At 38.4% G+C, this 13,401-nt stretch overlaps 1 long non-coding RNA gene across 1 annotated transcript; it reads left to right on the forward strand.

The window, feature by feature from the left end:
- Positions 1-268: 268 nt before the first annotated feature.
- On the forward strand, positions 269-11,767 carry LOC120885504 (uncharacterized). Its single transcript, XR_013426067.1, has 3 exons — positions 269-482; positions 3,342-3,473; positions 11,117-11,767. It is a non-coding gene; the product is annotated as an uncharacterized LOC120885504 (long non-coding RNA).
- Positions 11,768-13,401: the final 1,634 nt, after the last annotated feature.

Consider the following 13,401-nt stretch of genomic DNA (forward strand, 5'->3'; position numbering starts at 1 on the left):
GTTGGCTAGAATGCTCTCTCTTTATGCCTCCAGAAGCCTATTAAGCAACCAAATGTATTGAAGGGGCTACACCAAAGAACTCCAAGCCATATGGCGATGCCACGTTTCCCATGTGGCGCCAGCCTTCAACTTCTTCCAGCTCAGGTGCCAGAGAGAGGAGTGTAGAAGCTTCCAGATGATTCCATCCCTTAGAGGCTGGAGATACCCACTGTCCTTTGGGTTCTGACAACAGAGTTCTTAGAAACAGACAAGCCATCACTGCCATACGTTCTCTGTTCTCTGTTTCTGACTCATACAGTACACCAGCATAACAAAGGCTCATTTCTTACATAACCAAGCTTTGTGGTGGCTTTTTATGAAGCTAAACATAACTAGTTGATGCTGGAGTCTGAAGAGCTGGGAGCCAGTTGATTGGAGTTCTTCCTTTTCCGAAGAAGTTAGAGAATGATTCATTGACAACAGTCTCCTCTCTCACTGCAAAGGTTAGTGTTTAGACTTTCCATATATTAGCATGTTAATCTGGAAAAAAATAGCTTTCAGACAAATATTGGTAAAGTTGGCTTTCTATGGAAATGGAGATGGAGTCCTGTTTTTAAAGTTCATACTGAAAGTAAAGCAAATCTCTGGCTGATTCTTATGATCCTGAATTGATTTACACGTTGCTTCCTTACTTTAAACCAAACTTCCCCTCCTGCTATAAATACATTCTTTATGAATTTAATGTTTATGAATGTTGATCCCTTGTTTTTTAAAAAAATAACTGAGTAGCCATAGCAAAATTCTGAAAAGTATTTTATATATAGAAGCATTTCATTGATAAATACATGTAGAAATAATCTTGTTATAATATTTCAGTCTCCTTAGTGGCTTTATACTAGATTATCATTTAAAAACAAAAAAAATCTTTAATTAAATTATAAAACACCTTTAAACACTTGAAGTATGTTGGGTGCATTCTAAATCCTGAAATAAATATTAATAATAGGTGTTTGATATCAGATATATGAGTTAGATTACTACATAAAAATAAAATAACTATGATTTCTTTTGTCTGATATACATATATTAGAAAAGAGATGTAAGAATTTTAGTGGATAATCAATGCATTGATTAATCCTTGAATTCAGATTTTATTAAAATAAAGACTCCCATTTATGTTTACTGTCTAAATTTGTTTCTTAAACAGCACTAATTTTACAAGAACTTACCTCTCTGTTCAGGTTCTACTTTGTGAGGCATAATGGATTCTTGTTTATATGATACACATACATTCCCCAAAATAGAATACTTTTTACAACTCCCAAAATATTTATTTTTCCAAAAAAGGGGATTAGATTTTAGTATCTGAATATTTTAAATATTCTATGCTCATGAAAATTTCCCCTTGCATGTTTCTAGCTGGATGTTTGCTGCTACCATAATCCTTGTGAGAAAGCCATTTAGGTGAGAAGGAAATTTGGGGTTGAAGAAAGAGTGATGTTAGCTTTAGAAATGAAATTATCCTTTAAGATCTCATGTCTGTGAAGCTTTCCTGCCCTCTGATATTCTATCATTTTTATTTATGGACTCATTATCTTATTCAGCTACAAATCTTGTGCTGAAAATCCATTTCTAGTATGAAGATTGCATTTTGAGATTCAGAAATGAAATATAAAAAGTCAAAAAGGAAAAAGAACTGCATCCTGATGTATGCATACATGTACGTGTAGAATCTGAACTTGTGTTTCTGCTGTCTCCTCATGGATGTTGAGGTAGGCAGAGTTCTAAGATGGTCCTCACAAAATTTCCAGGATGATGAACTTCATCAGTTAATTATCCCCCAATAGTTTGTTATATGGTTCAGCTGATGAAGAAAGGGTTAGCATCTGGGAGGAGCTGATTTTGGAGCAATTCAGGAATGAAGCTTCCTCCAGTAATGGAGACTCTCAGCTCATGCTCTGCAAGGAAAGGAAGACCTCAGTCTTCTACCTGAGAATGCAGAGTTCTGCCAACAAGAAGAAAGAGCTGGGGATCAGATCCCTCCTTGCACCTGAGCTCTGGGACTCAGTCCTGATATTGCTCCTAAGTAGAGATTTGAGCCTGAAACTATTACCATGAACAGTTTGTAACTATCTTCCTGATATTGAAGGGTTTAGAATAACTGTTGGAAAGTTCTTCTGAGATTCTTGAAATAAAATATAATTTTGAGTGCAAGAAAATCTGAGTTAAGAATGCACCTGTGATGAGAAGCATCTTGAGAATATTTAAGGGAGATGTGAACCTAGAAGATACACATTTGTGGTTCAAATTCTTCTGTAATTGAATTGTATACCCCATTTCCTGGTAATTTCATCTATAAGATTGGTAAACTTCAAGGAGATCATAACTGAAACAGAAATCATGTACATTACATGTGTCCATAAATTGGATTGTGATTATGGAAAGCATGAATTTTTGTTTCTTTAAGGGAATTAGGAAAGCATTTTGTAAATGGACAAAACTGTGTATCCTTTAACACATAAAACCACCATTTACTTGTGACATAGAATAAGTAAATAAATAAAGAATTCTATTCAGATACTTTTTTCTTCCTTTGAATTTCAGAAGAAAGATTATCCAGCATCATATAAAATAAGCAAACAAATAGACCATTCCCCACAGACTCCACTTATAATTCCAGCAACTTTTCAAATCTCAATGCAAGTACAAAGGAAATTTTGTGTTTCAAAATTCATTTAACTATGCAATTTCAGAGCTTCCACCTAACATTCAATTGGGAATGATTAATCTGAAACTCCAATGACATGATAAAAAGGCAAATGGGAAGGATATATTAGAATTTATGAATGTTTGGTTCTAAGATAAACATGTCCAAATAAAATCATATGTTCATGGTTATATCAATATTTGTGATATTCATATATGTAAAAAGACATTTTTGAAGATGTGATACATAAAGTCTAATTAATTTGGTCATAGGAACATTAACTTGGAAGCCCTGTTAAACAATATATTTCCCACAAAGCATTATATTCTTCTCATTACTAGATTTGCATTTCAAAAATCATTGTACTACTTTTGCTAATGTTATATCTTAATTTCTGTTCATAAAATGTTTGAATTTGTTTAGTAAATATATAAGAATCTGCGTAACATTCTTGATTTTGACACATGGCCTACGATGCCTAAAATACTTAACATGTGACCTTTTACAGAAAGAGTGTCCAGACTCCATGCAGAGCATTGGCCTTGATGTGGCCCTCTCCCTGCACCAGTTGTGTCTGACACCATCTGCACCTCACTCATTCCTCTCTGGCCACAGTGGTCTTCCTTCAGCTGATCAAAACTCTTTCTTGCTTCAGGGCCATGGCAAATGCTTCAGCTTCACCTTCCTCACATCTGTGCATCTAGTGATCTCCACATAAATGTCCTTTCCTCAGAGAAGTCTCATGGGACCTATCCCACTCCATGCCAGTTAAGGCAGTTCATCTCAGGTAATTGCTTTTCAAATTCTGCACTCATTCTTTCTAGCATGCAGAAAAATTCAGGCAAGCATTTATTTTTGTACTAATATTTGTTTTGCTTCTGGCTTACCCAGTGGATTGGAAGTTCTGTTATAGCTCGAACTGCATCTATGATGTTAACTGATATGTCCCCATTGGTACATAATTAGCACTTCTATTTGTGTGCACAGCTTGGCACGTGGCTCTTGATGAAAATCTGTTGAATGAAAGTTGTGAGAATCTGTGGCTGAAAACTGAACACTGACTCTTATAATAGTAGCTTTCAGGAATATTTCACCAGGACACCTTGCAAGGGTGGTCACTGACAAAGCCTGTGAGGCATGCATACTCATCATAATGATTTATATTTAACTTCAGCTGATGGTTAAATTGGAAACAATGAAAGAAAGAATAAATTACAAATGTCTTCGTGCTTGATGCAAATTCTATTGCTGAACATCTTTGGGATTGGAAAGTATTGTGCTAGTTCTGATGGGCTACTGTAAGGGCCACTGATTTGAACAAACAAGAAACTAACTTGAAGTTTAGCTTAAACCACATTTTTTCCTAAGCCTTGTTCATATCAGTTGGATCGAGAGAACATCTATAGATTAACAGATTCTCCTTCTAGTGTCAAATGTGTTCCAATGTTGCTGGCACTCAGTTTCTATAAACACCAATCATAAAGATGTAAGGCAAGCAAATAACATGACTCCTGGCTTATAGAAAGGGGTAGAAATGCAATTCTCTCAGGCCAGAGTTGGCCAGGTTATGATTACTATAAAACTTCTATGTAGGAGTATTTGGGGCTATATGTATTACTGAATGAAACTTCCAATCTCATTAATCTACAGAAAATGGAAATTGAAAGTCTACCAGAATCTCTCCTTAATGTAGACCCCTTAACCCTTATAGGATCAGAGCTGAAGTCCAATGGGAACCCACATCCCTTGTGTCTGTACATTTATAGTTGTCCATCACCCTAAAACACATAAAATAAAATGCTGACCTTGACATCTTCATAACATTCAAGAAAAGCAGGTTCAAATTTAGAATTGTTGGACTCTGAGAGTTTCTCCTTGGAACGTGACAGCACGGGAACTGTTCCTCACTCCATCTTTCAGTGGACAGTGTGTGTGTGTGTTTTGTGGGGGCACAATTTTGCCTCTGTGTATGAACACAGCAGTTTGCAAGTCCACACTGAATTAACTCACCAATCCTTAACCACTCCTGCCAAGGAGGGTACATACCTGTGAACATCGGAGGCACGATTTGTCCCTGAAACAATGAATTTTAAAAAGAGACTCAAGTAGCCCCTGGAAGGAGGTGCTGAGATATTTGTACACAGAATTCCATAATTTCAGAGTGCCTAAAACGAGGTACAATGTTTTCTGTAAATGTCCAGATAATAGTTTTGGCTGAGTGTGGGGGTATATGCCTGTAACCCCAGCTACTTGGAAGACTGAAGCAGGAAGATCACATCTTTGAGGCCAGCCTGGGAAATTTAAGATAAATTTATTTTATCTCAAAATAAAATGTGAAAATGGACAGAGGATGTAACTCAGTGATACAGCACCACCAATAAAAAAAAAATAAATAAATAAATAAATAAATAAATAAATAACAGTTCTACCTTTGTGGTCCAGTGGATCTTTGTTGCAACTGTTGCAGCTACTAACTCTGTTGTTGAAGCCTGAAAATAGTTCCAGACAAAAGAAAACTTGTAAATGGATGCACATAGTGATATTTCAGTAAAACATTTAGGAACAAAAGTTGTAGTTGGGCATGGTGGTGCACTCTTGTAATCCCAGCACATGGTTTGGGGGCTGAGACAGAAGGATCACAAGTTGGAAACTAGTCTCAGCAACGTAGTAAGACTCTGTCTCAAAATAAATAAAATAAATAAATAAAAGAACTGGGGATGTAGCTCTGTGGTAGAATACCCCTGGGTTCAACCCCAGTGCATCAGGGAAAAAATAAAAGAACAAAGGTTTCAAACAAGAGCTCCAGCTTGTGTGAGCAGCTTGTGGGCAATCTCTTGGAGTCTCAGCACTGGCTGAGGCACAGGAGATAGAACCCAGATGGGCCTGGAGTTTCCCTGAAAAATCCCCTCAACTTGCATTTCTGTATCCTCCTTTGTCAATCCCTGGTTGAGGACAAAGAGATGCAAGTGCCAAGGACAGGAAAAACATGTCTGTACTGAATAGTTACAGGTTAGGAAGAAGATAAAGGATGGGTAGGAAAGGGGAACATGGCCTGTATTTGTAATAAGTAATAGTGCAGCCAGCATAGTACCTGCCTTAGTACCCAGCCCAGTGTCTAGCCTAGTACCTCCCCTCGGTAGAGAAACATCAGTGTTGAAGCTAGAGATGATCAACAGTGGGCTGAACTGGAGAAGTGGAGTTGAAGTTAGTGAAAATGGTCAGGCTCTGGATGTAGTTTGTAGGTAAAGTTAAGGACGTTTGCTGGCGGAGTGTGTGAGGGTGTAAAAAGCAGAGATACGGCGGCATTGCTGCTTTGTTAGGGTTTCTCACCATGGGGTCTGTATTAGCTTCCCCGTGATGTTATTAAAATGTACCACAAATGAGGAGGAATAAAACCACAGAAATCTATTGTCTCACTTCTGGAGACCAGAAGACTGAAATCAAGGGATTGTCAGGGTCATGGCTCTCCTGGACCTCCCTAGAGGAAGGTCTTTCTTTTTTTCTGGGTTCTGGTGTTTTCTAGCAGGACCTGGCATTTCTGGCTTGTAAGTGCATCAATCCAATCTCTTCCTCCATCATCACGTGCCATTCCTCCTGCATGCATCTGTTCTCCTCGTTTTATAAAGGATGTCCCTTTTTATAAAGGATGTTTTATATAGGATGTCCCTCCCTTCCTTTCTTCAAGTTGACTTCATTTTAACTAAATGATACCAGCAAAGACTTTATTTCCAAATAAGATCACATTTTCAGGTCCTGTGGTTAGGACTTAAACCTATTTGCTGAGCACAATTCAACTCATAATGGGATCATAACTGTACTGCAGGGACTCATGAAGTTTCTGGAAAATGCATTTGTATACATGGTTTTTGTTTTGAGGCTACAGCCCAACACTTTCATTTTATTCTTGGACTTCAGCAAATCAAAATTCTAATTTAATTCCTCCTTTCAGGAAAGTTTGAGCTCTAAAAACATCAAGTGACTTGAAAAAACTCCGGACTAAATCATCAGTGGACCCAGGGCAAAGATCACCAGACCCTTTTTCAGGATCATCTCTTGATGTCTTTTTTGGTTGACGGCATGAAAAGGATAATAATACAAAGGGAAGCTTCTCTACCTCACGGGAGAGCACACATGTTTCATGTTTCAGCTTGCCTCTAATGTTCAAGATGTGACTTCACTTCAGGGGTGGCACTGAATTATAATTCATGGTGACAACTATAGAGAGTTGTGTATTATGCCAGGCACATATCAGCAGGTGACCCGTGTACTTCATCATGCTGACGCATGTAGTTTGGAAATGTAAGCAGAACAGCTCTCAAACTCAGTGCAGCCTTAGGGCAATAGAAGACATCCCTGTGCTATCAGGGTGATGTCAGTATCGAGAGGAGTGGCAGGGAAGAAAGAAAAGGGACTGTTCAATTAAGTATGCTTGCCTTTTATAGAGACAAGTCAAGGTGCCTCCTAACCCGCCTTCTGTGCTCTTGCATGTCTCCAGCTATGATTTTATTCTGGTCGGTTCCCGGGCTTCCTGATAAGGCTGGCTGCTCTGTGGGGTAGGAAGCCCTCCTGTGCTTCCCCGTCTCCCAGCTCCTGACTATTGATTCGTCTCCCAGACACTTCCACAGCAGGCTGAGCAGCTCAGATTCCAGAATGGGACTGGACCCTGGCTGTGGAAGTCACCGTACACCTGAGCTTGGCTAGAAACACATAGGAGATAAATGAAGAGGAGATAAGGAAAATATGACCTTTTTGCCCATGAATATAAGCTAGTGTGGATTGAAGTGGCAAAGTAGCGTTCAGTGGTTTTTCTTTCTTGACTGTGTAGTTGAAAATATGTCCTTCTTCCCCCCACCCCCAAATAAATAGTAGCAATTGGCTGAAAATACTTAGTAGATGGCAGAGATGTAATTAACTTTTTAAAAACCACTAGCAAAGCGTGGCCATTTTACTAATGTTCCTTAATATTTCAAAGGAGGAGAAGAAGTACTTTTTCAAAATAACAGGAATACCTAGAGAGGCACGTATTTAAGGTATTGTTATTTCCATTTATTATGATTATTGATCAAAGAATCACTCTTTAATTATATTTGTTCCAATAATACAGTCCTAGACTATCTTAAAAACACTTACATTTCCTTCCCTGTACTGGTGGAAAATTACTCTGCCTCTAACCTACTGAGAAAATCCCCAAATCACCATGGGAGCACTCTGTTGATTGGCCCCCCACCACTAAAAGCATGTTTCTCCTCTCTGCCTTCCTCCTGCTTTGTGATCTTGTCTTCAGGGAGCAGCCCATTCCTGGCCAAGGCTAATCCCGTGGTAATTGGAGTCCTGTGGTCTCCTGGAGAACTTTGAGGTCAATCATTCCTGCTCTGAAGTTATTCACCTCTTTTTGTCTGAAGACTTTCTTCATTGTATAAACATATTGAAAACCCTTTCTTCCTGTGTAACATACATCCTGTTACTTTCCTAGGTCTGTCTTTCACAGCCAAGTTTTACAAAACCAAACAACAAAGGACACAAACCACCTTATCTTCAGCATCTACTCTTTATGCGTTTTTAATTGGTGCATTGTAATAATGCATAATAGTGGGATTCACTGTGACGCATTCATACATGCACATGACATAATCTGATCAGTCTCATTCTCTAGTTTCTTCCCTTCCCCTCCCTCCTCTCTCTCCTTTTATTCTCTTCTTTTACTCTAGTTGTCTCCCTTTTATTTTTTTTCCAGATCTCTTTCTTATTTCTTTTTTTTTTCCTGACTTCCACAGCTGAGAGAAGACATTTGACACTTGACTTTCTGATCTGGCTTATTTCACTTAACATGATGTTCTCCAGGTCCACCCATTTACCAGCCAAGGATGTAATTCCAGTCTTTATGGCTGAGTAAAACTCCACCATGTATGTGCACCACATTTTCTTTATTCATTCCTCTGTTGTGGGCACCTGGGCTGCTTCCATAGCTTGGCCACAGGGAATGGTGTGCATACATTCATTTAAACTCACAGCATCCTCCCCACACCCTCACCTTTCCATCACTTTCTCACTAAAGGCATCAGGGCTTCCAAATCAAAGGGAGCAGAAACTTTGCCCCTGCTTTCCAAAGAAACGTTTTCACATAGCTAAAGTGCAAATTGTAGGGACCATTTTTAATAAACAAAATCAGAATTTTAACTACCAAGTTTCTATAAGAATGATAGCTTTAAAAATATAAATATTTACTGTTATGTGGGGGGGTACTCCTATAATCCCAGTGACTTGGGAGGCTGAGGCAGGAAGACTGCAAGTTCAAGGCCAGGCTCAGCAACTTAGTGAAACCCTGTTTCAAAATAAAAGAATAAAAGAAATTAAAGAAAAAAAGAGCTGGGAATATAACCTAGTAATAAAGTACCCCTAGGTTGAATCCCCAGAACCAAAAGAAAAAAAAAAGAGAGAAAAATAAAATTATTTAATTTAAATTTAATTTTCTTTCCTTTCCTTTCCTTTCCCCTCCTTCCCTCCCTTCTTTCTTTCTCTCTCTCTTTCTCTTTCCTTCCTTCCTCCTTCCTTCCTTCCTTCCTTCCTTCCTTCCTTCCTTCCTTCCTTCCTTCCTTCCTTCCTTCCTTCCTTCCTTCCTTCCTTCCTTTCTTTCTTTCTTTCTTTCTTTCTTTCTTTCTTTCTTTCTTTCTTTCTCTTTCTGGGCTCCTCTTCCCTGTAACTCAGGTTTCTCATTAGTCTTCTTTCTATCTGTAATGGAAGAGGTCTTTTTTTTTCTTTTTATTTGTGTTTTTGGTACCAGGGATGGAACCCAGGGACACTGAACCACAGAGCCACATCCCGGCCCTTTTACTTTTTATTTTGACACAGGATATCACCAAGTTGCTTAGGACCTCGCTAAATTGCTAAGGCTGACTTTGAACTTTGAATCCACCTGCGTCAGCCTCCCAGGCTGCTGGGACTACAGGCCTGTGCCAACATGCCCTTTGTGGTTGTGGAGGAGGGCTTCCGCTGGCTGTGATTGGGAATACTGGCTCCATGTGGTCATCTCTGACACCACAGTGGACCTGGCCTCCCTACCCCTGTGAAGATGAAAACCCTAACTCCTCTCGAGGTCTCCTTTGAAACACCCACCTGGTGCAAGGGGAGCAGGAGTGTGCCTCCTGACAAGGCCAGGTGACCTGGGAACTGCTGGGGCTTGAGCCAGGGGCTGGCAGGATGAAAGTCCCTGGGGCTTTTAACTTTGTTTTTCTACTACCTAGACCCTTGCTCAGATCACTCACTCCACTTATAAGAGTTGGAGGAATCAATTAAAGTTTTAATCTCTGTGTTAGTTTTTTTTCTTTTTTAAAAAAATTATTCTAATTTGTTTTACATGAAAGCAGAATGCATTTCAATTCATAGTACACATACAGAGCACATTTTTTCATGTCTCTGGTTGTACACAAAGTAGAGTCACACAATTCATGTCTTCATACACGTAATTGAGATAACAATGTTCACTTCATTCCACCATCTTTCCTACCCTCCTGCCCTCTTCTTTCCTCTCTCTTCCCTTTGCCCTACCTAAAATTCCTCCCTTCTTCCCATGTCTCCCCCATCCGATCCCCATTATGGATCAGTATCCTCAAATCAGAGAATACATTTGGCATTTGGTTTTGGAGGATTGGCTTACTTCACTTAGCATAATATCTCCAACTCCACTCATTTACTTGCAAATGTCATAATTTTATTTTCTTTTAAAGCTGAAAAATATTCCATTTGTATATATACCACAGCTTCTTAAACCATTCATTTACTGAAGGGCATCTAGGTTGGTTCCACAATTTAGCTATTGTGAATTGGGTTGCTATAAACACTGATGTGGTCATGTCACTGTAGTATGCTATTTTTAAGTCCTTTGTGTATAGATCAAGGAGTGGGATAGCTGGGTCAAATGGTGGTTCCATTCCAAGTTTTCTAAGGAATCTCCATACTGCTTTCCAGATTGGCTGCACCAATTTGTAGTCCCACCAGCAGTGTACGAGTGTGCCTTTCTCCCCACATCCTCACCAACATTTACTGTTGTTTTTATTCTTAATAGCTGCCATTCTGACTGGAGTGAGATGAAATCTTAGAGTAGTTTTGATTTGCATTTCTATAATTACTAGTGATGATGAACATTTTTTCATATGTTGATTGATTGATTGTATACCGTCTTTTGAGAAGTGTCTGTTTAATTCCTTGGCCCATTTATCGATTGGGTTATTTGTTATTGTGTTAAGTTTTTTTCAGTTCTTAATGTATCCTAGAGATTAGTGCTCTATCTGATGTGCATGTGGTAAAAATTTGTTCTCATTCTTTAGGCTTTCTATTTACCTCACTGATTGTTTCTTTTCCTGAGAAGAAGCTTTTTAGTCTGAATCCATCCCATTTATTAATTCCTGATTTTATTTTATCTTTTTGCTATAGGAGTCTTATTAAGGAAGTCGGAGCCAATTCCAGCGTGATGAAGTTTTGAACCTACTTTTTCTTCTATTAGGCACAGGGTCTCTGGTTCAATTCCTACGTCCTTGACCCACTTTGAGTTGAGTTTTGTGCATGGTGAGACATAGGGACTTAATTTCATTTTGTGGCATGTGAATTTCCAGTTTTCCCAGCATCATTTGTTGAAGAGGCTATCCTTTCTCTAATATATGTTCTGTGTTAGTTTTTAACCACTGCCATAACAAACCCAGTGAGTGACTTCAAAGCAACACAAATGTCTAATCTCCTAATTCCCATTCTGGACTTAAGTCCAGAAACATGGTAGTGGCTCAGCTTGGTCCTTTTTTACAGTCTTACAGTCAACACCAAAGTTTTCCCAGGGTTGGTGTCCTTTTTGGAGGCTCTGGAGAAGAACCCACTTTCAACCTCAAGCAAGTGAGCTTGGCTCAGTTCAGTTCCTTGCAGTTATAGATTTGAGGTTTGCACATCCTGACTGGATCAGCCAGAGCTGGTCCTCACTAATACACCCCCACTAACCCAATGATCTCAAACCCGGACATAAAATAAGTATGATTTCTATTGAGCAGGAGAAATAATCATTGTTTTATTCTTAACGATATTTATTGAACAAATCAGAAGGTGTCTCTTTTAATTTTTTTAAAAGTCTCAAATCAAAAAATTAGAATTTAAAGATTGAGAAATTTAGTTCTTTTTTTCTTGAGAAAAAATTCTCATGGAAATGAGATACTGCTTATTTTTCTAGAGCAAAGAGAAAGGTACATCATTTCTTTTGACCTAAGTGTATAAAAATGTGACATGGAAAGAGCAGAAGAAATGGGGAATAGATCCTAAGAAGGTAGAGCAAGGGCACAAGGTTCAGTGAGGGCAACAGGTGATGCTGCGTGTCATTGGTCAGACTCTAAAGGTGGTGCTCATTTAATAATATAAGAAAACAATTCCCCACCTTATCTATGAAGCACCAATTAAACATGAATAAATGAGTGAAAGGAAGACCAACAGAATAGAGAAAAAAAAGGGGAGGGAGGAAGGGAGGAAAATGGGCACCAGAGGCTGAAATGGAGTGAGTCAAGTTCCATGCATGTATGATTTTTTCAAAATTAAATCAACTACTGTGTACAACTATAACGCTCTAATAGAAAATAGTGAAAATAGTGAAAAAATATTAAAAAGTAAATTTGTATAAAATACCCAGTTATATTTGCTCCCTTTTGAAGTTTTATTTTCTCACTGTATAGGCACATGTGAGTTTCTCATATTTATATATAAAGAAAATATCTCTGCAACATCAATTATCTTCTAAAAGATGTCTGTAAGCTGTGACATCCTTTGATAATTTTTCATTTAGAAACCCCAAACTTCCAGCTGCCTCAATTTCTTTTTTCTATTTCTCATTGTGTGTTTTCTATCTACTGTTTTGTATCATTTTGGAAAAGAAGTTCTTTGGAAATTCACTGAATAATAGTTGCATGATGGGTCAGACTTACTGTTCCAGCCCACAATTATGGGGAAATTAAAAAAAATTGTTAGGAAATACAGATTTTGTCACATCCTTATATAAGCCTTAAGAAATGAGTAAGTTTAGGCATGGGATTCTCCCTAAGTGAAAAATTAACAGTTGTTCCTATCTATTTAAATTTTTTTAGCGTATTACTCAAAATAGTAGCGTCTTGAAATCAACTATGATGATAAGAACAAATGAAGTGACATAGCTATTTGGAGAATAAAATTTGGTTCATTCTCCAGCTGATTCTTTCCAGTTGGAGATTCTGAAAGCTCACTACAGAGAGGCCTTATACCAATTAATATTGAGCAAGGAATGAGTGTCCTCGGCTTTCCAAGCTGTATTGGCCAAGTCCTGCTGACACTTGACTTTACATGTAATAGAACATTATCAGGCAAAGAAAGATCCTCCTTAACTACAGATTCCTGGCCCCAGCAGTGTCTGTCACTGTCAAGAAGCCAGGGGTGGTGGTATTTACCCTGGAGGGAGTTAGTGACTTACGCATAAGGGAGCTTCCTAATTTCTATCCTGAAACCAATCCTGGAAATAATTGAGGGAGGAAATACTTGACTTGTGGCAAATATTTCTGATCTCATCCTAACAGAACTCTTGCCACTTAAACTGTAGTCCCTAGAGCAGCAGCATCCGAATCACCTGAGAACTTGATAGAAATGCAGAATTTCAGGAATTCTCTGAGACCACTCTAATTAAAATCTGCAATGTAATAGGTGCCAGAATACATGAAAAG

Source organism: Ictidomys tridecemlineatus, chromosome 1 (assembly GCF_052094955.1).
Source record: "Ictidomys tridecemlineatus isolate mIctTri1 chromosome 1, mIctTri1.hap1, whole genome shotgun sequence".
In the NCBI taxonomy this organism is placed as follows: domain Eukaryota; kingdom Metazoa; phylum Chordata; class Mammalia; order Rodentia; family Sciuridae; genus Ictidomys; species Ictidomys tridecemlineatus.